The following is a 27,518-nucleotide window of genomic DNA, read 5'->3' on the forward strand; positions in this document are numbered from 1 at the left end:
TTACTAGAGCTAATCTGGAAATTTAGCAAAGTTGCAGGATTCAAAATCATTACACAGAAATAACTTTCATTTCAATATACTAACAACGAAAAATCCAAAAGAGAAATTAAGGATTCAATCCCATTCACCATTGCAACAAAAAGAATTAAATATCTAGGAATAAACTTACCTAAGGAGACAAAAGAACTGTACACAGAAAATTATAAGACAATAATGAAAGAAATCAAAGATGACATAAACAGATGGAGAGACAGGTAGGAAGAATCAATATTGTGAAAATGACTATACTACCAAATGCAATTTACAGATTCAATGCAATCCCTATCAAATTAGCAATGTCATTTTTCACAGAACTAGGACAAAAAATTTCACAATTCATATGGAAACACAAAAGATCCCAAATAGCCAAAGCAGTCTTGAGAAAGAAGAATGCAGCTGGAAGAATCAACTTTCCTGACTTCAGATTATACTACAAAGCTACAGGCATCAAGACAGTACGGTACTGGCACAAAATCAGAAATATAGACAAATGGAACAAGATAGAAAGCCCAGAAATAAACTCATGCACCTATGGGTACATTATTTTTGACAAAAGAGGCAGAATATACAATGGGGCAAAGACAGCCTCTTCAATAAATGGTGCTGAGAAAACTGGACAGCTACATGTAAAAGAATGAAATTAGAACACTTCCTAACACCAACACAAAGATAAACTCAAAATGGATTAAAGACCTAAATGTAAGACCAGAAACTATAAAACTCTTAGAGGAAAACATAGGCAGAACACTCGATATAAATCAAAGCAAGATCCTCTATGACTCACCTCCTAGAGTAATGGAAATAAAAACAAAATAAACAAGTGGGACCTGATTAAACTTAAAAGCTTTTGCACAGCAAAGGAAACTATAAGCAAGATGAAAAGACAACCCTCAGAATGAGAGAATATAATAGCAAATGAAACAACTGACAAAGGATTAATTTCCAAAATATACAAGCAGCTCATACAACTCAATACCAGAAAAACAAATAACCCAATCAAAAAGTGGGAGAAAGACCTAAACAGAAATTTCTCCAAAGAAGACATACAGATGGGTAACAAATACATGAAAAGATGCTCAACATCACTCATTATTGGAGAAATGCAAATCAAAACTACAATGAGATTGACCTCACACTGGTCAGAATGGCCATCATCAAAAAGTCTACAAATAATAAATGCTGGAGAGAGTGTGGAGAAAAGGGAACGCTCTTACACTGTTGGTGGGAATGTAAACTGATACAGCCACTGTGGTAGACGGTATGGAATTTCCTTAAAAAACTAGCAATAAAACCACCATATGACCCAGCAATCCCACAACTAGTCATATACCCTGAGGAAACCAAAATTGAAAAAGACACATGTATCCTTTGTTCATTGCAGCACTATTTACAATAGCTAGAACATGGAAGCAGCCTAGATGTCCATTGACAGTTGAATGGATAAAGAAGCTGTGGCTCATATACACAATGGAATATTACTCAACCAGAAAAAGGAGGACATTTGAGTCAGTTCTGATGAAGTGGATGAACCTAGAACCTATTATACAGAGTGAAGTGAGTCAGAAAGAGAAAGATAAATATCATATTCTAACATTTATTTACGGAATCTAAAAAGTGGTATTGAATTTATTTACAGGGCAGCAACGGAGAAACAAACATAGAGAATAGACTTATGGACATGGGGAGAGGGGAGGAGAGGGTGAGATGTATGGAAAGAGTAACATGGAAACTTACATTACCATATGTAAAACAGATAGCCAACTGAAATTTGCTGTATGGCTCAGGCAACTCAAACAGGGGCTCTATATAGATCTAGAGGGGTGGGATGGGGTGGGAGTTGGGAGGGAAGTTCAAAAGGGGAGGGATATATGTATACCTATGGCTGATTCATGTTGAGGTTTGACAAAAAACAACAAAATTCTATAAAGCAATTATCCTTCAATAAAAAAATAAATTAAAAAAAATGGCTTATGAAGCCAACCCCCCCAAAATTTTTTTTAAAGCCACAGATCAAATATTAGTGTGACCCATCATTTTGCCATGAATTATAATAGTAATAATAATAAAGTATCTTTATAAAACAAAGCAGAGAGCAGAGGTGCAAGAGCTTAGGAAAGAGAAGAGAAAAGTTGACTGAGTCCAGGAATAAAATGGAAGAATAACACAGAAATCAAGTAAAAGCTGGAAGCATCACAAAAGAGAATAGGTACTGCTAAAATGCCAGTAAGGGATATAGTGGACCTAAGTGAGAAAATCAAATATGTAAAAAGTAAAAAGGATTACAAAGAAGAAAAGGAAGAGAAGAAAGAAGAGAGAGAAGGGTAGGAAGGAAAAGGGGGAGGAGGAAGATGAAGAAGCAGAGAAGAAAAAAAGGAGAAGAAGGGGAAGGAGAAGGAGAGGAAGAGGGAGAAGAAGGTGGGAAGGGAAAGAAGGAGGAGAGGAGGGGAAGTAGGGAAAGAAGATGAAGAAGGAGAAGGAGGAGGAGGAGGGGGAGGAGGGGAGGAACAAGGGACAGGAGGAGGGGAAGAAGTGGGGTAGAGAAGGGGGAGGGGTAGGAGGAGAAAGAGGAAGAGAGAAAGGGAGAGGGAGAGAATAAGAGGGAGGAGAACAGGACTTTATCTACTGATTGAAAAGCCTATCATACCTGAGGAGGAAAAGTATATAAACCGGTCAAACTGAGTTATAGTATAATTATTAGACTTGAAATATAATAAAATACTTATTTTAACATCCTAGCAATAGCATCAACTTACAATATTGTTTAAAAGAATGCATGGACAGTAGGCATGAGTTGGGACTAAGCCACAAAAGTCAGTAAAGGAGAACAAAATCAGACAGGTCTCCAAGTCAACACTCACCATGAAAGAGTCATTGAGCACTGCCTACAGATTACTGAAAAAAGACAATGCCACTTAATAAAAAATTATACCTGACCTTTTTATCATCCAAGTATAAAAGTAAAACCATTTTGAAAAGGAAAAAAAAATAGATTTAAGAATTTCATTCAAGTAAGAGATGAAGGGGGAGAAGGAAATGGCAACCCACTCCAGTGTTCTTGCCTGGAGAATCCCATGGACAGAGGAGCCTGGTGGGCTGCAGTCCATGGCGTCACAGAGAGTTGGACACGACTGAGTGACTAACACACACACAAGAGATGAAGGAAAACTGACAGTGAATATTAATCCTATATAACCATAGGACCAAGAGTAACACAAATGTTGGATTATGGTTATATTGTCAAGTGAAAATGGTATGAACTTTGACAATATAGAAATGAAGATCTCTCACAAAAATTAAAAAGTACACTGATATCTTATACAACTAGGGCTTAAGATATATCACTTAAATGCAGAAATAGTATATATTAAAAAAATACTTTCAAGCATATTTGCCTCTGGGTTTATATGGTAAAAGTTAAACACTAAGAAATATATTATAATTAAGCAAAATGAATGCAAAAGAAAAATGGCTTAAAGAATTGGAAGGAAAAAGAAATACCTAATTTTGCTTATTATCCACAGAAGGAAATTAACAGATAACTATTTAAAATAATAGAGGATTAAGAGTATTATTATGTAAAGTAGCAGTTATAAATGTAATAAATAGAACATGAAAACAAACCTTCAAAACATACAATTAAAATAGTAAAAACAAAGCAAAAAACTTTAAACCCACAAAAATATTCTAAAGCATAACATAATATTATAAAAGTATGACCCCCAAAGTACTTGTTATATCAACAAATGTCTAACCTAATCTAGTATAAAATAAGAAAAATACTTTCAAATATATTTCACTTTGGATGATTCCTCAATTATGTCTCTTTAAAAATCTTGAAAGGCTGTATGGACACACCATTCTAGGGACTACATCACATGGCAAGTGAAAGTGCTTGTCTTTGTGTGTCTTTCTGTGGATACATAAGGCCATGCTATGTGTGTGATATGACCTTTTTTTATACATTGTTTGGGGGGACACAATTAAATCTCACTTCAGAGATATGTACATCTTTATGTTTGAAGGAGAGACTTAGTTGGTTTGACCTATAAAATGCCTGAATCCATTTTAAAATGAGCCATTTTGTGTACTCTACATTTTTATCCAATTATTTCAATCAATATTCTAAAAGACAGTATTCTAAAAGACAGTATTCTAAAAGACAGTTGAATCAATTATTCATCATCAGTAAAACTTCGGCAATAACCCCTTTTAGGAAGTTGTAACATTGATTGGAAAGCCCCCTGAAGTACTTGAACCCACGTTGGCCTTGCACAGTTTGCCCTTAGTATCATTACACTGGTTTTCATCATGGGAATCATCTTGGCCCATCCTTCATAATATCCTTTATTTAAATGTTGAAGATTAATTCTCATGGGTGACTGAGATCAGTTAAATGGCTCTGATTTCAGGTGTTAAAGGATGACAGCTTCTTAATGTGAAATAAAGAATTTCTTGTTTTAATTGTAAAACAAAAATTCCAAGCATTTCTTAAGGGAGTTTAGATCCATTAAGAAATCCTGGAGAGGCTCTGAGTTAATTTGCCTCCAACATATATTTCTTTTTCATTAACAAGGTTGGGACAACACCATGTAGGTGGTTAAATCTGTTTTTGCTTAACGGATCACTGATCCTTCATGGTCTTTTCAAACCCAATCCACCAGTTAACTTTTCAAAAACAGGTTCTCAAAACATCCACATACGCATGCAAATGTGGACTCTCAAAGGAAAAACACAACTACTACAGAATTTCATGCCCAAAATGAAGCCTAAGACTGAGGGAATGTAGGCAGCAAGTTGGAATTAGTGTCCAGGACCCATTTAATCCAGAGCATTCCTTGATGCTGCAATCATTTTGCCAAGAAGCTCTTATTCTGAGGAAAGAAATAATTAAGTTGTTTAGTATTAACATTTTGACCCATGTTTACTGTGTTAAAGAGTAGGGGAGGTGGGAGGAGGGGTTCAGGATGGGGAACACATGTACACCCACGGCTGATTCATGTCAATGTATGGCAAAAACCACTACAATATGGTATAGTAATTAGCCTCCAATTAAAATAAATAAATTAATTTTTTTTTTAAAAAGTAGTATTCCATGGTTTTCTTAGAGCATGTATAAAATTGCTAGGTGATCAATATGAACAATTTAACCATATCATATTTTTCCATATCACAATTTTTTCCTGTTATTGATAAAGTATAAGCATAGTAATAAAACTTATCACATACTGACTTTTCAATTACATTAGCACTAACTTTTTCACGTTGAAACTTACAAAGTTTTCTATTCTAGACTAGTATTTTACATTTGTGCTTTGGAAATTTTCAAATGATTTTTTTTAATCTCATTTATTTCTCTGGACAGAGGAGCATGGTGGGCTACAATCCATGGGGTCGCAAAGAGTGGGACATGACTGAGCTACTTTCACTTTCACTTCTTTGTAAGGCAGGGAGAACCAATATTGTTCTCTCCATTTACCAGCGAGCAAACAGAATCTCTTGGAGCTCAGTAGATAAAATTCAGCTTCCTGAGTCTCCTCAGTCTGGGAGCTTTTCCCCAGTATTGTCTCTCCTGAAGTTCACAAACCCATTACCATCTATTTAGGAAGTTCACATATATTACAAGTTTGAAACAATCCTAGGCTTCTTGGGGAAATGAAGAAGAGAAGAAAAGCAAAATAAAGCTGCTGCTGCTGCTGCTGCTAAATCACTTCAGTCGTATCCAACTCTGTGCAACCCCATAGACGGCAGCCCACCAGCCTCCGCTGTCCCTGGGATTCTCCAGGCAAGAATACTGGAGTGGGTTGCCATTTCCTTCTCCAGTGCATGAAAGGAAAAAGTGAAAGTGAAGTCGCTCAGTCGTGTCTGACTCTTAGCGACCCCATGGACTGTAGTCCATGGGATTTTCAAAATAAAGCACTATCTGTTAAAAACGGCAAGTTACTTTACAAGCAAAATAAGTTTATTCAAGGAGAGCAGAGAATTGCAATTAGGGACAAGCATGCTATGGCAAAAAATATATGCAAGTCCAGCAAACAAAGGAAAGTAACTGTTACTTTATAGAGAAGAGGGAAAGTCTGGGAGGAAGTGTTTTGAATGAAAGTCCATTGGAGGAAAGTGAGAATTTAGGTTAGTGATGGCTTCCCATTGACTGAATTGCAACGTTCTCACTGGTGGCACTTGTCACTGGGCAAGGAGAAAATCTTCCTCCTGCTGGGGTAGTAAAGTAGTAACCTTCCTCCTGTTAAAGACACAAGGTATGTCTCTTCCTTTTGGGGGTCTGCAGATGGCAATGAGTGGTAGTGTGTGAGAGCTTCCCCTTCTGGATTCCCAACTTCAATTTAAATGAGGTTTCCTGTATTCAGTCTCACACTCCCAATCGAAGAAATTCAGTACTAAAGAACCTTTGAAACAGACTCTCACAAGCCCAACTTATGTACCCTTGCCATAAACAGCTCCCAGGCTAATTCTTGCTAAAAATCCACAGAGGGAAAATTGTTACAGATTAACTGAGGACTGAAGCATTCTTTGGCTATTCACTTTGTGCAGAAGGTTATGTGAAAGATTTAACCAGAAACAAGGCTGTCTCTAAGCACAGAATATATAAGTGCTTGCTCAAGTTTTCTTGCGGATATTTGAATATATATAACAAGTATACATCTGTTGCACTTTCACCTACTAAAGATTTGCTATAAATCTGTTCATTTTCAATTCCAATTTCATAATGGGAAGTAAGATTTTTATGTCAAATCATTATATTTAAATAATAATCTTGTATATCTTTGTTTTTACTTCTTATATTGATTCCCTATAAGAAATGACTTCAAGTTTATCAAACCGTTTAAATCTGGATAACAGAGTATTAAAGTAAAGATTTACCTCAAGTGCAAGTTGAGGGAAACTTCTCATATTTAGAGAAGCTGTTCTTATGCCTAAAGATGAGACTGCTTTTGACCAGATCTTCTTTGTTTTGGCTTGAGTCACTTGAATGGCCCCACTGAGTTATATAAATGTAGGGTTATCTTTGTCTTTCAGGAAGTTGTAACAGGATAATTCATTTGTTTATTTACTTAGTGATTTACCAAAACTAATCAGTAGAGTTGATTGCTAGGGTGAAGTAGGGGAATTTGTACGAGGAGGCTTCAGCTTCCTGGGATAAAAAAAAAAAAGGAACTTCCAACCTCCACTGTTGTGACAGAGGATGAGATGGTTGGACGACACCAATCAATGGACAGGAGTTTGAGCAAATTCCGGGAGATGGTGAAGGACGGGCAGCCTGGTGTGCTGCAGTCCGTGGGGTCACACAGTCGGACACACCTTAGTGACTGGACAACAACAACCTCTACCGTTCCTATTTCTCAAAGTTCAGAGTTGAGGACTATCGTTGGCACAGAGTAGAACAGAGGGGTACAGAATAAGGCCCGGGTGTAGGATAGATGAAAGAAAAAAGTAAAAGAAAATTTTCCTGAGAAAAGTAGGATTCTGGGCCAAATACTAGAGTTTCGCAAAATGCCCAAAGATATTTTTTTCAAGGAAAACATCTTCTGGATGATAACAGAAGCTCTGCTGGGCATACTCAGTCTAGATGTTTCTGAGCACTGGGGAGCAATGGCTGAGTGCAGAAATGTGAAACAGCTGTAATGCAGGAGCTCAGTGTGGCAACCTGTGGCCCAAATAAGATCTGAATCAGCAGTGGACCAATATCTGTTGAAATCCGTCTTTAACAATGACTACTCCATGGCCAGGGGAAGTAAAAGCAAGAGAAGACTGATCAGTCCTGTTTTTTCTTTTCACAGTGTTTGGATGAAAAGTGACTCTGATTGACTGAGAAAGGCCTTGGAGTTCTTAGGCAATTTGAGAGTTGAGGGAGTTTCAAGAGAAACCCACAGGCAGATTAGTTACTAACATTTAAAAATAAGAATTTTCTATCAGCACTCTTGTCTAGATCATCTTCCTATAAAGTTTTAGTAGAATAGACTATTGGATTTTTCTGATGTGTTTGAACTTACTAATAGTAAGTTAAATGTCTGTTACATGAAGTAGCTTGAACTTTTTCTATGGCATTTGACTTGTACCTATTACAGGACCAGTGAGTAGAAATTAGTCACTTAGATTTTGAGTACACTTAAGGGGCTTCCCTAATAGCTCAGTTGGTAAAGAATACGCCTGCAATGCAGGAGACCCTGGTTCTATTTCTGGGTAGGAAAGATCCCCTGGAGAAGGAAAAGGCTACCTACTCCATTATTCTGGTCTGGAGAATTCCATGGACTGCATAGTCCATGGGGTTGAAAACAGTTGGACACGACTGAGCAACTTTCACTTCACTTCACTTCAGCAGACCATCCAGCATCTAGATGTATTTAACTGAGACTCACATGCATATGTCACATGCATATGCATATGGAGAAAATTTAATGTTATAACTGTTTTGTGAACATAAATCTCATAAAAATCTTAAAAACTAAAATAAAAATAAGAATTTTCACATAAAGTTCTTTTGGGGAAAAAAGTTCTCTTGTAAAAAAACATCTGAGAATCTTGCAACATTGGACTCAAATTCTGATTGTAAATTCCAAATGGAACTAAATACCAACTACCCGTTTTAGATGTAATACGCATCCTTCAATTCACCGCACCCCATTTCATTGCTGACTAAGCCAGATGATACTTGCCATTTTTTTCACTCATTGTGTTTTTTATCATGACATGAGTCCTGGATTTAGTACCAATTCCAGTTATTCAAAATACTTATCTGGCACTGGAGTTCATAAATTCCATCCCAGACTCTGTCTTCTGGATGGTATTTGTAATCTCAATTCCTTAGTATATTTCTAGTCCGCACCAGCAGAATGTCCTGCTGAATGAAGTCCACCTGATTTTTTTCTCTACTCCTCTATTCTTCTTCTACCCTTGTTGACAGCAGTTGCATCTTGTCAACTATAAAGCTGTCCACAGATTTTGAATATTCCCCTCAAAATTCTGCAGGAATTAAATCCAAACAACACAAAGCAGTTATCAGAGAAGCCCAGGTTGTAGGAAAGAGTGGTAGGTCTCCCCAATTAAATACAGACTCTTACTTCCTTTTCTCGGCTGTGCTCTGAAAATGGAGAAGGACCCAGAAATAGCAATACTACTATTAACAATTGAAAATTTAACTTTTAACATATTTTTCTGATGAAAGTAAAAATTTCCTCTTTTTTAAGAGGTTTTGACTTCACACTGGAGGCTAAGGAGACATAAGAAATAAACACAATGTGAGATCCTGGAATAGGTATTGGGACAGAGAAAGGATATTCATAAAAAAAAACAAGAAATTTGAGTAAGACTTTTAGTTTAGTTAACATTGTTGTAGTAATGTTACTTCCTGGTCTGTATCACTGTACTGTAGTTATATAAGAAGATACCATGAGGGGAAACTGGGCAAAGATTATATAGGAACTCTGTACTATTTTTGCAACTTTGTCTAAAATTATTTCTAAGTAAACGTTTTCACAATTTAAAATAAATTTTATATTTTTCTTTATGGGCTTCCCAGGTGGCGCTAGTGGTAAAGAACCTGCCTGCCAATGCAGGAGACGTAAAGAGATGTGGGTTCAAATCCCTAGGTTGGGAAGATCCCCTGGAGGAGGGCGTGGCAATTCACTCCAGTATTCTTGCCTGGAGAATCCCATGGACAGAGGAGCCTGGCGGGCTATGGTCCATAGGGTTGCAAAGATCAAACACGACTGAAGCGACTTAGCCCACAAGCATACAAACATTTTTCTTTAAATGCATCTGTTAAAACATATATCTATGATGTCAAAAAGAGTGAATATGTCCAATACTAATCTCTAAATAGTACTGAAATATCTAGAAAAAGATATCTGTACATTTGTGTAGAAATCCTTTTGTGATGTATATACATTCCCATGGCACATACTATGTTAACAGTTGTTAGATTATCCATGGTCTGGCTATCTCCCTGGTTGTATTGCTCTATTTTAGTCTCTTACTATCAGCTTTGCCTGGACTAGGTCCAGAGATAGCCAGTGTTCTTGAACATTATGTGTTGTGTGTTCTACTGTAACATGTGCAGTGGGTCAGTTGCCCAAGCACTTCTCTTACCCTAATAGGAAGATCTAACTGAGTCCGGCCAGTTTCATATGTATGATATTCTAAGGGCCACTGTGCTGTGCTTAGTTGCTCAGTAATGTCTGAATCTTTGTGACCCCATGGACTGTGACCCGCCAGGCTCCTCTATCCATGGGGATTCTCCAGGCAAGAATACTGGTGTGGGCTGCCATGCCCTCCTCCAGGAGATCTTTCCAACCCAGGAATCCTGAAGGCAATCCTGGAGGCAGATTCTTTACAGTCTGAGCCACCAGGGAAGCCCCTAAGGGGACACTACCTTCTCCCTTAGATTCTCTACACCATTATGAGTCAAATCTCTTTTTCATCAATGTTGGTATTTGCTACCCTTATGTCTTAATTCACTCAATAAATATTTATTGAGCATCTGTTATATGTAATAGACTGGGCTAAGCCATGAAAGCCGACTCATTGGAAAAGACTCTGATGCTGGGAAAGAGTGAAGGCAAAAGGAGAAGGGGCAGCAGAGAATGAGATTGTTAGATAGCATCACTGATTCAATGGACATGAATCTGAGCAAACTCTGGGAGACAGTGGAGGACAGAGGAGCTTGGCATGCTGCAATCCATGGGGTCACAAAGAACGGACACAAATTAGCTACTGAACAACAAAAACAACAAAGCAATGAGACTACAGACAGAAAACATTGGATATCAATCTTATCTTTATGGAATCAGACACATACTTGGTGTGTGTACTTAATGCATGAATAATTGGCTGTTTTCTTCCTTCTTTCTTTCCATTTTTTCCTTTTTTTTTTTTTTTTTCTTGTCTTCCATTTCAGGTCTTGAATGATAACTTCTCTCTGGCTCCTAAAAATATTTTTTAAAATCTATTTCAGTTCACCAATTTATTGTATAAAAGAATCTTGATTATATACAATTAGCTCAACTCTGCTATATTAGCATCTATAACTTTTGTTTTTGAAAAATACTGCATGGTCAACAGGTTTCATTGTATATGGTTTGTCATTCAATCTAAAATTTATATATTTGTGAGCATAGGTATAAACATGCAAAGACTTGGAGGCTTTGAGTCTTGCTCTTTTCAACACCCTGCTTCCACGGCAACAGAATCTATTAGAAGTAACCTTGTCACCACAACTTTAGGTTCAAATAATTTCACAGAAAAGATAAAAAGGTATGTGGCAACTCTATCTTGTTCCATCTTTTATATAAAGTAATTTCTCAGAAATATGATCAGCATTTGAGACAACTGTGATTAAAAATTAAAAGGCTCTGAGAGAGAGAAAAAGACTATCCGTAACAGGGATTTTGAAAACTTAATGAAAGGTAGAGAAAACATGGTAGGACTGCAGTCTTTAACGTTTTCTGCATAGCAAACAATTGACCCAAAGTTTAAAATGTGAAGCTTTAGATCATCACTGGGAGACTAAAATGTTTATCCTTAAGAGTTTATACTTAGACGCTCATGAAGAACAAAAAAATTTTTATCCATTAAGGTTGAAGAAATCCTCAATTTATGGTGTCACTTATTACTTGGATCAGAAAATTAAACATGAGTGCAAACATATCATTATGTCCTTTGAATGTCAGAGGACTTTTTCCAAACCCATTGTACAACAAAGGCAGAGGGGCCCTATGTGTGTGTGTGTGTGTGTGTGTGTGTGTGCGTGCTCAGTCATGTCCAACCCGTGGACTGTAGCCCTCCCAGCTCCTCTGTTCATGGGATTTTCCAGGCCAGAACACTGGAGTGGGTTGCTATTTCCTACTCCAGGGGATATTCCCGACCGAGGGATTGAACCCACATCTCTTGCATCTCCTGGATTGGCAGGCAGATTCTTTACCACTGTACAACCTGGAAAGCCCAAGAGGGGCTCTAGTACGACACAGAATTGTCAGCCCAACATTTTTTGTTCTTGTTCACTGGCTTTCCACATCACTGTGCTCTAAAACACTCTGCGTCAATTTTGTTGAACTCAGTAGGTCATGGAGTCTTCTCATAAGGTCTTGGTCATAGAATTAATTCCTGGGTATATTAGGTTTTATGGTCACAGACAGCACCAAAATTTCCACTAATCATAAGAAAAGCTGGGCCAGCCAGCAAGACTAAAAACTTCATCTTCAAAACTGTTTACTGAAGTTATTATAATGATTAAATATAATCAAGTACATATTACCCATTGTATTTAGTTTTATTAGGAGATTTAGCTCAGGTTGTGATTGTTTGGTCAATGTAGCCCCTTCAGAGATAAGGACAGAGTAATTTCTGTAAAGAACAACAGACACAGTCTGGTCACTGGATATACAATTTAAAATCTTACTTATAACTTAGATAAATGTAACATGAATATATATGTAATCAACATCTAATATTGTCTGATGTCCAGAGCAAATACATACACATATGCAAATTTGTCAATATGCAAATTTTAAATTCAAGATTTAAAGTTAGAATATTAGGGACTTAAATTTATAACATTAGAATCAAAGTTTTGGTGCTTTTAAATTCTGTCCCAGCCTAGTTCATGGAAAAGAGTCTGGCAAAAAAATCTATTTGCATTCTTGGTAAGGCCTTGCGTTCTGTAGTCCATGGAGTCACACAAGAGTTGCACACAACTTAGTGACTGAAAAATAACAACAAAAGTATTTTTTTAATAAATATCTTTCCCCACCAGAATACAAACTCCAAGAGCCCAGAGACTGTCTACATTGAGCTCAGCATAATCACCAGCAGACAGTAAACCAATTGTAGACAAGTTGAAGAGAGCAAGTTGAGTTCAAAAGCTACTTTTTGTTAAATTTCTTTTAATTTTTAAGCTTAGAAGTTACAAAAACTTAATTTTGAGATAATACTATACTTACAAAAAGTTGCAGAAATACTATAAAGAATTCTTACACACCTTCCACTCAGATTCTGTGAATATCATCTTACATGGCTCAGATGGTAAGGAATCTGCCTGCAATGTGGGAGACCCAGGTTCAATCCCTAGATTGGGAAGATTGCTGGAGAAGGGAATGGCAACCCACTCCAGTATTCTTGCCTGGACACTCCCATGGACAGAAGAGCCTGGAGGGCTACAGTCCATGGGGTCAAAGAGTCAGACATGACTGAGTGATTAACACTTTCCCCTTCTATATAACCACAGTGAGTGCTAGAGTTCTAGTCACTCAGTCATGTCCAGCTCTTTGCAACCCCATGGATTGTAGCCCACCAGGCTTCTTCTGTCCATGGGACTTCCCAGGCAAGAATACTGGAGTGGGTGGCCGTTCCCTTCTCCAGGGGAATCTTCCCAACCCAGGAATCAAACGCAGGTCTTCCAAATTGCAGGCAGATTATTTACTGTCTGAGTCACCAGGGAAGTTCCATATAACCACAGTACTATCATTAAAATCAAGAAATTACAATACAGTATACTAATGCATATATATGGAATTTGAAAGATGGTAACGATAACCCTATATGCGAGACAGAATAAGAGACACAGATGCATAGAACAATTTTATGGACTCTGAGGGAGAAGGTGAGGGTGGGACGTTCTGGGAGAATAGCATTGAAACATGTATATTATCATATGTGAAACAGAACACCATTCCATGTTCGATGCATGAGACAAGGGCTCAGGGCAGGGGCAATGGGATGACCCAGAGGGATGGGATGGGGAGGGAGGTGGGTGGGGGGTCCAGGAAGGGGAACACATGTAAACCCATGGCTGATTCATGTCAAGGTATGGCAAAAACTATTACAATATTGTAAAGTAATTAGCCCCCAACTAAAATAAATAAATTTATTAAAAAAAAAAATTAAAAAATTAAAAAAGAAATTAACATTAAAATCAATCTTAACATTAAGTAACACTATTTTCTAATTTACAGACTTTCTTCAGATTTACCAGTTTACCCACTAATATTCTTTATCTGGCTCAAGATCTAACCTACTATCATGTGATGCATGTAGTTTTCATGTCACTTTACTCTCCTATAAGCTGAAGTAGTTACTCAGCCTTTCTTTGTCTTTCATGACCTTGACACTTTAAAGAATGCTAGCCAGTTATTTTGTAGAATGCTGCTCAATTGGAATTTATCTGAAGTTTCCTCATGATTAAATTCAGATTATTCATTGTTGGTAAGAATACCACAGTAGTGATGCTGTGTCCTTCTCAGTGCATCATATCAGGAGGCACATGGTATCAGTTTGTCCCATCATAAGTAGTATTAACTTTGATCACATGACAAAGGTAAAAACAGCTGGTGGAGAACAGTATTTTGTTACAGCAGCCCAAATAGATTAAAATAAACAGATCTGTGACATATACAAAATACATTAAGACATTCTATTTAAAAAAATCAGGCATGAAATAAAAAGAAGAAAAGCCACTACTTTTCTAATCAATCCATAAATCTATAACAACATAGGACTCTTCTGAATTTCTGTTTTATCTTGTGTCAGTTTTGGTAAGTTGTATTTTTCAAATAATTCATCGATTTCACCTAAGTTGTTAAATATATGAGCATAAAGTTGTCAATATATTCTCTTATTGGGCTTCCCTTGTGGCTCAGCTAGTAAATAAGCCATCTGCAATGCAGGAGACTTGGGTTTGACCCCTGGGTTGTGTAGATCCCCTGGAGAAGGAAAAGGCTACCCACTCCAATATTCTGGTTGGGAGAATTCCATGGACTGTATGGTCCATGGGGTCACAAAGAGTCAGACACAACTGAGCAACTTTCACTCACTCATATTCTCTTACTATTCTTGTTATGTCTATAATATCTATAGTGATAGTCCCTCTTTATTCTTTAGAGCATCAAATTTTATTTTCACCACCAGACACATCCACAACTGAGTGTCATTTCTGTTTTGGCCCAGCCTTTTCATTCTTTCTAGAGTTATTTCTCTGCTCTTCCCAAGTAGTATATTGGATATCTACCAACCTGGGGATTCATCTTCCAGTGTCATATTTTTTTGCCTTTTCATACTGTTCTTGGGGTTCTTGAGGCAAGAATACTGAGGTGGTTTGCCATTCCCTTCTCCCTGAACAGCCTGGCTCAGCTTCATTGAGATACACAAGGTAATGCTCAAAATCCTTCAAGCGAGGCTTCAACAATACATGAACCAAGAACTTCCAGATGTACTAGTTGGATTTAGAAAAGACAGAGGAACCAATGATCAATTGCCAACATACACTTGATCACAGAAAAAGCAAGGGAATTCCAGAAAAACATCTACTTCTGCTTCACTGACAATCCTAAAGCCTTTGTGTGGATCACAATAAACTGAGGAAAATTCTTAAAGGAATGAGAATAAATACCAGACCACTTTACCTGCTTCCTGAGAAACCTACATGCAAGTCAAGAAGCAACACTTTGAATTGGACATGGAACAACAGACTGATTCAAAACTGGGAAAGAAATATGTCAAGGCTGTTTATTGTCACCCTGCTTATTTAATGTATATGAAGAGTACATCATATAAAATGCTGAGCTGGATGAATCATGAGCCAGAAATCAAGAGATTGCTGGGAGAAATATCAATAACCTCAGATATGCAGATTATATCACTTTAATGGCAGAAAGTGAAGAGGAACTAAAGAGCCTCTTGATGAGAGTGAGAGAAGAGAGTAAAAATTCTGGCTTAAAATTCAACATTCAAAAAAAGAAGGTCATGGCATCCAGCCCCATCAATTCATGGCAAATAGATGGGGAAAAACTGGAAACAGTGGCAGATTTTATTTTCTTCGTCTCCAAAATCACTGCAGATGGTGATTGCTGCCATGAAATTAAAAGAAGTTTGCTCCTTGGAAGGAAAGCTATGACAAACCTAGACAGCATATTAAAAAGCAGAGACATCGCTTTGCCCACAAAGTTCTGTATAGTCAAAGCTATGGTACAATGATGTGAGAGTTGAACTATAAAGAAGTCTGAGCACCGAAAAATTGATGCTTTCAAATTGTGGTGCTGGAGAAGACTCTTGAGAGTCCCTTGGACTACAAGAAGATCAAATCAGTCAGTTCTAATGGAAATCAACCTCGAATATTCATTGGAAGGACTGATGCTGAAACTCCAATAATTTGGCCACCTGATATGAAAGCCAACTCATTGGAAAAGGCCCTGATGCTGGGAGATTAAGAGCAGGAGAAGAAGGTGACAACAGAGGATGAGTTGGTTGGATGGCATCACCAACTCAATGGACATGAGTTTATTAAACTCCAGGAGATAGTGGAGGACAGAGGAGCCTGGTGTGCTGCAGTCCATGAGGTTGCAAAGGCTCTGACACGACTTAGCAACTGAACAACAACAATATGTATGTATATAATTTATGTCCCCTCTCTCTGTTTCTTGATCTCTCTAGCTAGGAACGTATCAATTTTGCTGATCTTTCAAAAAAACTAACTCGACTTTGTTAAAGGTTTCAGTGGTCTCTCTATTTTCAATTGATGTTATACCTTTTGTCTTTTCTTATTAGAGTATTTTAAAGCCACAAGTTTCCCTTTAAGTACTGCTTTAGCTGCATTGTACAATTTTTATAATTTTGTGTTTTATGAGTAGTTCAAAATGTTTTCTAAATTCACTAGTGAGCTTTTCTTTCACCCATAGCTATGTATCAGAAAAACTAGAAATAACAAGTGTTGGTGACTATGTAAAGAAAAGGGAATGTTTATGGGCTTTCCAGGTGGCTCTGACAGTAAAAAGAATCTGCAGCAGACCCAGGCTTGATCCCTCGATCAGGAAGATCCCCTGGTGAAGGGAATGGGTACCCACTCCAGTATTCTTGCCTAGAGAAGTCCATGGATAGAGAAGCCTGGCAAGCTACAGTCCATGGGGTCACAAAGAGTTGGACATGACTGAGTGACTAACAATTGGACTTTTACTTTCATACATTTATTGATGGGAATGTAAATTCATGAAGCCACCATGGAAAACAGTATGGAGGTGCCTCAAAAAAGTTAAAATTGAACTACCATATGACCCAGCAATTCTACTTCCGTGTATTTATCCAAAGAAAAAGAAAATACTGATTTTAAAAGATGTGTGCTGCAGTTTGCAGGCCCTGCCCCTCTGTCCTCTCCCTATCTCCCTTTGCCAACATGGTTGCTCCCTGTGTGTCCTGCCCCCTAGCTGCCTCCTTCTGTCTCTTTCTTAGGGTTAGGATTAGCTTTGCCCCCAAACAAGGCCTCTGGAAAGCCACCACTGATGAGCTACAGACAAGTACCAGATGCTAGTTATCAAGGCTAAGAAGGGCTTCCCTGGTGGCTCAGATGGTAAAGAATCCGCCTGAAATTTGGGAGACCTGGGTTCGATCCCTGGGTTGGGAAGATCCCTTGGAGGAGGGCATGGCAACACACTCCAGTATTCTTGCCTGGAGAATTCGCATAGACAGAGAAGCCTGGTGGGTTACAGTCCATGGGGTCACAAAGAGTCAGACATGATGGGGTGACTAAGCACAGCAAAGGCTAAGACACACTGCAGTTGTAACAAGAAAACTGTTGTGGCCTTAAGACGTGAAATTTACATAGCAGATTTTACTATAAAGCAGATTGAAGAATTCATCATAGGAAAGAAACACTTCACTAACATGATGGGAGAAGATCCAGAAAGTTTTACCCAAGAGAATATTGACAGAGTGATTACTTACCTTTTCCCCAGGGGTTTGAGAAGTGAGCCCAGCCAATAATGAAGCATCCTCAAGAGATTTTTCCAAAACAAAGAGCAATCCAGTGGGGAGAAGATGGCCGCCCATTTCATTTTCTTTTTATACTGGCAAACAAGCATGTTATTCATGAATGCATGAGGTACACAGAAGGCTACTAGATGTGAAGAAAACAAAAAACAAAAACCAAAAACCAGTTGTGAGCTCAAGGTCTGTTTTCAGAAAAAACTAAAAACCAAAGACCCAATTGGCAGCAGATGACTGATTAAGAAGGAACTAGAAGAAACGTTAGTGGAAAAACTGTCAGATCAAGAATAAGCTCTGCCCATTTGGCTGCTGAAAAGATTATCAATGTTGCCCTCTGGTGCTATTGAAGAAGAATTTGTGTTCATAAGCAAAAGTAATGATAAACTATAAAAATAATCTCAGCCTTTAGATAAAATGTTGATCTTGATATTTTCCTCTGTTGTGTTAAGAAAAAAATAGCAGTATGTTATTTACTTTCCAAATTTTGAGGGATTTTCTAAATATCTGATATTTTCACTGAATATAGAAGTCTAGTCAGACAGTTTTCTTTCAATGTCTTAAAGATACTGTTCCAGTGTTTTCTGGACACCATTGTTATCGATATTCAGTCATTTATATTCTTGTCCTCCTGTGTGTAATGTGTCTTTTTTTCTCTTGTAATACTGTCTCTTTATCTTTATTTTTCATAAAGATGTGCCTAGGGTGGTTTTGTGTTTTTCTGTAGTGAGACACTTAAATCGAAAATCTTAATTTTTTTTTAGCTATTATTTGTCATATATTTTCCACTCAAATTAACCATATGTTAGACTTCTTGCTATTGCTCTGCAGATACTGAGGCTCTGTTCATTTTCTAAAAAATCTTTATTTCTTCTGTTCTTCAGATTGAATAATTTCTGATGATCTATCTTTAAGTTTACTGTGATTTCTTTGTCATCTTCAGTCTTCTGCTAAACTTCCAGTATTTTTAAATTTCAGATATTTCACATTTCAGTTCTATAATTTTCTAATGGTTCTCTTTCATAGTTTGTATTTTTTGGCTGAGATATCCTATTTGTTAACTCTATGGGGTCACATTTTTCTTTATGTTCTCAAACACAGTTAAAATAGTTGCTTTATAATCCTTATCTGGTAATTTCAATACCTGTGTCATCTAAGAGTCGGTCTTTACTGATCATATGTTCTCTTGAGTAAGAACTGCAATTCTCTGTTTTTTCATTTGTCAAATTATTTGGAATTGCATTATGTGATTGATAGTTTATAAATATATATTTTATCTTGTGAGTTATATATTATAAAGATTCTGGACTTTCTTATATTCTCACAAAAGCATTGTGGGTTTTGTTGTTAATGTTTCAATGGACAGTTAATTTGACTGAACTTAAACTCCAAACTCTGTATACCTGTAGACTGAAGCAGCTGAAAGTCTATTCAATTATTTTAGCCTTAGTTACTCCATACTTGTGCTATTCAGGGGTCAGCCAGAGATAGTGGCAGATTTTATATTCAGAATTTGGGGTATCTGGTATTGATTTTCTCTTTCCTTATGTTTTCTCTCTGTATTAGTTTCCTAGAGATGCTATAACAGAGTATCACAAACTAGATGGCTTAAAGCAAGAGTTTGTCCTCTCGCTAGTTTGTTCTCTTGTTCTCTTGCTTGTTTGTTCTCTGCTGGCCTTCAGTTTGCAGTTCTGAAGGCTAGCAGTCCAAAATCAAGGTATTGGCAATATTAGCTTGCTTCTCCTGGAGGCTCTGAGGAAGGATCTGCTCTATGCCTCTCTCATAGGGTTTGGTGGTTGCCAATAATAGTTGGCATTGATTGGTTTGCAGCTGCATAGAGAGTTCTGACAAAAAGTGATCCTCTGGAAGAGGAAATGGCAAACCACCCCAATATACTTGCCGTGGGAAAATCAGGAATTGTATAAAAAGACAAAAAGATATGAAACCAAAAGATGAGTTCCCCCCAGTCGGAAGGTATCTCATATGCTACTGGGGAAGAGAGGAGGACAACTAATAACCCAGAAAGAACCAAGCGGCTGGGACAAAGCAGAAATGATGCTCAGTTGTGGATATGCCTAGTGATGAAAGTAAAAGCCAATGCAAAGAACAGTATTGCATAGGAACCTGGAATGTTAGGTCCATGAACCAAGGTAAATTGGATGTGGTCAAGCAGGATATGGTAAAAACAAACATCAACATCTCAGAAATCAGTGAACTAAAATGGATGGTAATGGGAATTTAATTCAGATGACCATTATATCTACTACTGTGGGCAAGAATCCCATAGAAGAAATGGAGTAGGCCTGTTAATTTACAAAAGAGTCCAAAATGTAGTATTTGGGTACAACCTCAAAAATGACAGAACGATCTCAGTTCGTTTCCGAGGTAAGCCATCCAACATCACAGTCATCTAAGTCTATGCCCCTACCAACAATGCTAAAGAAGCTGAAGTTGATCAGTTCTATGAAGACCTAGAAAAACTCTTAGAACTAACATCAAAAGAGATTTCTACTCATCACTGGGGATTGGAATGCAAAAGTAGGAAGTCAAGAGATACCTGGAGTAAGAGGTAAGTTCAGTCTTGGAGTACAAAATGAAGCAGGGCAAAGGCTAACTGAATTCTGCCAAGAGAATACATTGGTCATAGCAAACATCATTTTCAACAAAACAAGAGATGACTACACATGGACATTACCAAATGGTCAATACCAAAATCAAATTGATTACATTCTTTGTAGCCAAAGATGAAGAAGCTGTGTACAGTCAGCAAAAACAAGACCTGGAGCTGACTGTGGCTCAGATCATTAGCTTCTCATAGCAAAATTCAGGTTTAAACTAAAGAAAGCAGAGAAAACACTAGGCCATCCAGGTAGACTTAAATCAAATCCCCTATGAATATGCTTATTTAACTTATATGTAGAGTACATCACGTGAAATGCCAGGCTGGATGAAGCACAAGCTGGAATCAAGACTGCTGGGAGAAATATCAATAACCTCAGATACACAGATGATACCACCCTTATGGCAGAAAGCAAAGAACTAAAGAGCCTCTTGATGAAAGTGAGAGAGGAGAGTGAAAAAGCTGCTTTAAAACTCAACATTCAGAAAAGCAATATCATGGTATCTGGTCCCATCACTTCAATGCAAATAGATGGAAACAGTGACAAAATTTATTTTCTTGGGCTCCAAAACCACTGAAGATGGTGACTGCAGCCATTAAATTCAAAGACACTTGCTCCTTGGAAGAAAAGCTACGACCAACCTAGACAGCATATTAAAAAGCAGAGACATCACTTTGCCGACAAAGGTCCATCTAGCCAAAGCTGTGGTTTTTCCAGTAGTCATATATGGATGTGAGAGCTGGACTATAGAGAAAGCTTAGTGCTGAAGTATTGATGCTTTTGAACTTCAGTGTTGGAGAAGACTCTTGAGAGTCCCTTTGACTGCAAGGAGATCCAACCAGTCCATCCTAAAGGAAACCAGTCCTGAATATTCATTGGAAGACTGATGCTGAAACTGAAGCCCCAATACTTCGGCCACCTGATTTGAAGATCTGACTCACTGAAAAAGACCCTGATGCTGTCAGGAGGAGAAGGGGATGACAGAGGATGAGATGGTTGGCTGCATCACTGACTTGATGAACATGAGTTTGAGCAAGCTCCAGGAGTTGGTGATGGACAGGGAAGCCAGGTGTGCTACAGTCCATGGGGTTACAAAGAGTCAGACATGACTAAGCAACAGAACTGAACTGATGAATACGCAGCGGAAGTGATGAATAGATTCAAGTGATTAGATCTAGTAAACAGTGTGCCTGAATAACTATGGACAGAGGTCTGTACTATTGTACAGGAGGCAGTGAACAAAACCATCCCAAAGAAAAAGAAAGGCAAGAAGGTAAAGTGGTTATCTGAGGAGGCTTTACAAATAGCTGAAGAAAGAAGAGCAAGGGAGAAAAAAAAAAAGCAAGGGAGAAAAGGAAAGGTACATCCAACTAAATGCAGAGTTCCAAAGAATAGCACGGAGAGACAAGAAGGCCTTCTTCAATGAACAGTTTATAAAACTAGAAGAAAACAACCAAAGGGGAAAGACTAGAGATCTCTTCTTGAAAACTGGAAATATCAAGGGAACTTTTTTCCCCAAAGATGGGCATAATAAAGAACAGAAATGGTAGAGACCTAGCAGATCAAGATGAAATCAAGGAGAGATGGAAAGAATACATGAAAGAACTGTACAAAAGAAGATCTTAATGAACTGGATAACTGTGATGTGGTCAGTAACCCAGAGCTAGACATTCTGGAGTGTGAAGTCAAGTGGGTCTTAGGAAGCACCGCTGTAAGTAGAGCTAGTGGATGCGATGTAATTCCAATAGAGCTATTCAAAACCCTTAAAGATGATGCTATCAAAGTGTTGCACTCAATATGTCAGCAAATCTAGAAGACTCAGCAGTGGCCACAGGACCAGAAAAGGTCAGTCCTCATCCTAATTCCCAAGAAGGGTAGCACTAAAGAATGTTCAAACTATTGGACAATTTTACTCATCTCCCATGCTAGTAAGGTCATGCTTAAAATCTTGTATGCCAGACTTCAGCATTATGCAAACCAAGAACTTCCAGAGGTCCAAGCTGGATTTAGAAAAGGAAGAGGAACCAGAGATCAAATTGCCAACATTCACTGGATCATAGAGAAAGCAAGGGAATTCCAGAAAAACATCTACCTTTGTTTCATTGACTATGCTAAAGCCTTTTATACATATGGATCTTAAAGAGATGGGAATACCAGACCATCTTACCCGTTTACTGAGAAACCTGTATGCGGGTCAAGAAGCAACAGTTAGAACCCTGTATGGAACAACTGATTGGTTCAGGATTGAGAAAGGATTACAGCAGGGCTGTCTGTTGTCACCTTGTTTATTTAATCTATATGCTGAGCATATCATGAGAAATGCTGGGCTGCATGATTTACAAGCTGGAATCAAGATAGATGGGAGAAGCATCAACAACCTCAGATAACCTTCTGCCACTCTAAAGGCAGAAAATGAAGAGGAACTAAAGAACCTCTTGGTGAGGGTGAAGGAAGAGACTGAAAAAGCCGGCTTAAAACTAAACATTAAAAAAACTAAGATCATGGCATCCAGCCCCATTACTTCAAGGCAAATAGAGAGGGAAAAGGTGGGAGTAGTGACAGATTTCCTCTTCTTGGGCTCTAAAATCACTGCAGACAGTTACTTCAGCCATGAAATCAGAAGACAATTGCTTCTTGGCAGGAAAGCTATGACAAACCTAGACAGTGTGTTGAAAAACAGAGACATCACTCTGCCGACAAAGGTCTGTATAGTCAAGGCTATGGTCTTCCCAGTGGTCATATATGGTTGTGAGAGCTGGACTATGAAGAAGGCAGAGGGCTAAAGAACTGATGCCTTTGAACTGTGATGCTGGAGAAGACTCCTTAAAGTCTCTTGGACAGCAAAGAGATCAAACCAGTCAAGGGAAATCGAAATCAAACCTGAATACTCACTGGAAGGACTAATGCTGAAGCTGAAGCTCCAGTATTTTGGTACCTGATGCGAATGACTGACTCATTGGAAAAGTCCCTGATTCGGGAAAGACTGAGGAGGGCAGGAGAAGAGGGCATCAGAGGATGAGATGGCTGGATGCATCAGTGGATTCAGTGGCCATGGAATTGGGCAAACGTTGGGAGACAGTGAAGGATAGGGAGGCCTGGCATGCTACAGTCCATGGGGTTGCCAAAGAGTCGGACACAACTAGGGGACTGAACAACAACACCATTCCCATCTCTGCTTCCATCTTCATAAGGTAATGGCCCCTCTTGTGGGTGTTTGTGTCAAAATTTCCCTCTTCTTATATAAAGATACTGTCATTGGATTAGAACCCACTCTAATTCAATATGATTTTGCCTTAATTAGATCTGCAAAGTTTCTATTTCCAAATAAGGTCATATTCAGAGATTCTGGGTGGACGTGAATTTTGAGGGAACATTATTCAACCCAGTACTTTCCCTTACTTCCCAGTGCCCTGCTATGGTGCCCTCAAACTCTTCAAGCCATTAAGACTACAGATTTCTATACAAGTATTAGTGGTGGCTCAGATGGTGAAGAATCTTTCTTTGCGGGAGACCTGGGTTTGGCCCTTGGGTTGGAAAGATCCCCTGGAGAAGGGAATGGCAAGCCACTCCAGTATTCTTGCCTGGAGAGTCCCATGGACAGAGGAGCCTGGTGGGCTACAGTCCATGCAGTTGCAAAGAGTTGGACTTGACTGGGAGACTAACATTTTCACTTTCTATGTCACTGAGTGGGCCTGGACTCAGGTAAAAAGCTACCAAAAAAAGAAACTCATGAGGCATATTCTCTTCTTCCAAAAACCATGTCCCTTCCAGATTTTGCCTGCTTTTATTTACTCTATAGTACCTTTGGTAACTGGGGCTTCCTAGGTGGCACAATGGTAAAGAATCTGCCTGCCAATGCAGGAGACGTGACATGCAGGTTCCATCCCTGGATTGGGAAAATCCCCTAAAGGAGGAGATGGCAACCCACTCCAGTATTCATGCCTGGGAAATCCCATGGACAGAGGTGCTTGGCAGGCTACAGTCCACGGGGTCTAAAAGAGTCAGATATGACTGAGCACACATGTATGTACCTCTGATAATTAATTGCCTTTTAAAATCTTTCTGTGGTTTATAGTTACTCTCAATGGGAAGGTAAATCTTATAGGAACTACTCAATCACAACTAGAGTAGACTCACCTGTTTTTCTAACAAGTTTAATAGAAAAAAAATTAAGAATTAACATTTAGTTTCATGTTAAATAATGTATATGAATTATGTTATATTTTTTTACTGCTATTTAATATCTTAAATATTTCTACTTTATCACTGTGAAGCTGTTTTTCTCCATCAGAAAGCATGCACAGTGTCCAATGAATAAAACATTAATAATAATAGCATTTACTACTTAATGTTTCAATTACTCTTCTAAATGCCTTATATATATGTTATCTCAGTAAATCTTCACATCAACATACAACTTAGGCAGTAGTTTTACAGAAGAATAATTCCCATTTTACAAACAAGGAAACTGAGGTCCCAGAGGTTAATCTGTACCTGTTCCACGGGTAGTATATGATGAATTGTAAGAGTTCATGCCTATAACTATTATCTGGTACCTCCTAAAAGCACAAATTGTTATCTCTGGCACTAGTTTGGATCATTATTAACTCCAAAACTTTGTTAAATAAGGCTTCATTTGTCTAATTTTGCCTAATTTCTAGTGTAATGTGTGAAGTAAATAGGAAGTAAAGAGTAAATAAACATTGTAGATATATGATTTTATTAAATGGAATAGTTTAATATCAGTATCAGTTTATTTCATTATTTTTAATTTTTCTAGTTTGTATGAGTGATATGTCAGAAATTCTTTAAGCACTAAAGCAAGCTTCAGAATTCTCAAACTTACACATTTTTTAAATTTATCTACAAAGTAAGAACTATAGGAAAATTAGATTTAACCTAATTAGTGCAAAATCTGCAAATAGTTGAATTATATTTTATATTATAATGTTAACTTTTGTCATTAATACAAATCCCTCTCTCTCCCCTTTTTCCTCTCTCCTCTCTCTCTCTTCCTCCCTCCCTCTCTTTCTCTGTCTCAGCTATTTGCTCTTATCATAAACATGACAAGCTGTAAGACACGAACAAGTGTGTACTTAAGCAAAATAGTTATTTCCTTAACATGACTCAGCAAGGCACCCTAGAGATTAATACTGTTACTGATTTCACAGGTCTCTTGTGCATGTGAATTTCCATGAGAGTCTATTCAACTGGTGTGACTAAGAAGAAAGAACAATGTTCCTCTATACAAGGTGGGTTTTGCATTGTCCCACACATAGCCTGCTGATGGCCGTGGGATGGCAAAGTCATCTTCATTAGACGGAATTTAATAGTGAATCAAAGTTCTTGTGGAGAATAGACTGATCTAAACTTTAGCCTCCCTTGGGTCCCGCTGAAAGATTAGAGGGAAAGAGTAGGGCCTTAGTAAGTTGAATGTATCAGATTGTTTTTCACTAATAGTTCTCTTGTAAAACTCTGAAAACCACCCAGTTTAACCCTTAAAAAAAGGAGAAAGAAAGAGGAGTGGGATGGGGGGGAGGGAAAAAAACTCAAATAGGATACCACTGGCATTGATTTCATTGATTTCTGAGGCATGCTGTTATTCCTGCAGCAAGTCCCACAGTTTGGATTATGTACACATGGCCAAAATTTGTCTATCAAAAGTAAACCAGTTTTCTTGCTCCATTTAATAGTCCATGCCAAACGCAACAATACTAAGACTTTAATAGTTTATAAAACTTAGTTGCCTTTAAGTTTTGTTCTATGTTTGGAAATTCTAAGACAACCTAAAGTGCAGTCCTTCAATAAAATCTTTTCAAAAATATTCTGAATCCGAAAAGAGTTAATGGTGGAAGAAAGAGGAGGAGTGACACAGGTGAAATGTATCAACCACACCTGTACAGCAGGATCGGACATAGTTAACGAGAAAAAAGGAAGGAGAAACAAACGTGTTAGATGATCTTCAGTCTAAAGAAATCTCTGTTGGGCAACGGGGCATTTTGCTCCTTGCCTTTTATTCTAACTTCCTTTCAAACAATTTGTTAAGTGAAAAGAGAGATGATGGCAGCTCAGCATATCAAAGCTCAGTTATCAGTTGGCTTATTTTAGTATCTTTGGTCTTTTGTGGATGCCTTATGATGTGTTGTGTGGTAACACTGGAAAGTCAATCTTATACCAGTGATTGCCACATAAATGTTAAGGAGTTTGAAAAAAAATCACAAAATAGAAATCGTTGAGCTCTCAGGTATAAAGTGGCACTGATAAGAATTAATGTATCCAAAAAGATTTGGGTAGGTTTCTTTTTCCTTTTATGGGGGAAGGATGGGGTGTGTGAAGAGGGACTGACTTATTTTTCAGTAGGGTGAGAAGGAATGTCTAAGAGAATGAAAAGGCATAATGGAAACTCATTATCAACTCTTTTAGAATTGGCTATGAGCATGCTGTCCCAATTAATGACAAAATTGAATAAAAAGCTCACTGCCATGACAAAGAAATCTTTTTCCTTTCATGTAATATTTTTATTTTTAAAATTCAGAGGAACTCTTAAAAAATAAACTGAACTTTAAAATCAAAGTACACCTTTTAGGGGACAAATGTACTTTTGCTAAATGTATAATAGGAAGACTTAAAACCCTTGAAGGATAGTGTACTGTCAGCAGGACACACCTTCACAGGGATAATGAAGAAAACTGAATGAAAGAAGGTATGATTTCAGAGCTCTGTGTAGGAGAACGGGAACCAGTAAGAGACGGTGAGTTAGCCAGGGACAAGTCCCAGGAACCCATCACCGGTGGAAGGGTACTGGGCAAGTGGAAGAAGCAGCGTTTCCAGACCAAGTGAGAGCTCAGCCACGTGAGAGGAACACAGTCACTGAGCCAAAGGCAGAGAGAGAAGAAATACCTTGAGCTCTTTCTCCTCCTGTCCACTTATCTCCTGCTGTGTTTCCAGGAGCCAAGCCCCTCCAGAAGCCCGAATGAACTAAGTACTGCTGTCTTCAAGATCAGACCTCTTTCACTAGCCCAGGGCACAGCTCAGAGCAGACAGGAAGAAAACTGACAGCGGGGTTTACAGATGCATGACCAATGGAGATATTGAAAGAGA

General features: G+C 38.1%; 1 long non-coding RNA gene and 1 pseudogene across 1 annotated transcript in view; one reads left to right on the top strand and one right to left on the bottom strand.

Moving 5' to 3' along the window:
- Positions 1 to 27,518, bottom strand: part of LOC145546882 (uncharacterized) — a 238,241-nt gene that overhangs the window by 53,043 nt on the left and 157,680 nt on the right. The gene's annotated exons all lie outside the window — the stretch shown is intronic.
- On the top strand, positions 17,210 to 18,189 carry LOC145538741 (small ribosomal subunit protein uS9m pseudogene; annotated as a pseudogene).

The sequence above is a fragment of the Giraffa tippelskirchi genome, chromosome 1, assembly GCF_054371585.1.
Source record: "Giraffa tippelskirchi isolate mGirTip1 chromosome 1, T2T-mGirTip1v1.2.pri, whole genome shotgun sequence".
Lineage (NCBI taxonomy): Eukaryota > Metazoa > Chordata > Mammalia > Artiodactyla > Giraffidae > Giraffa > Giraffa tippelskirchi.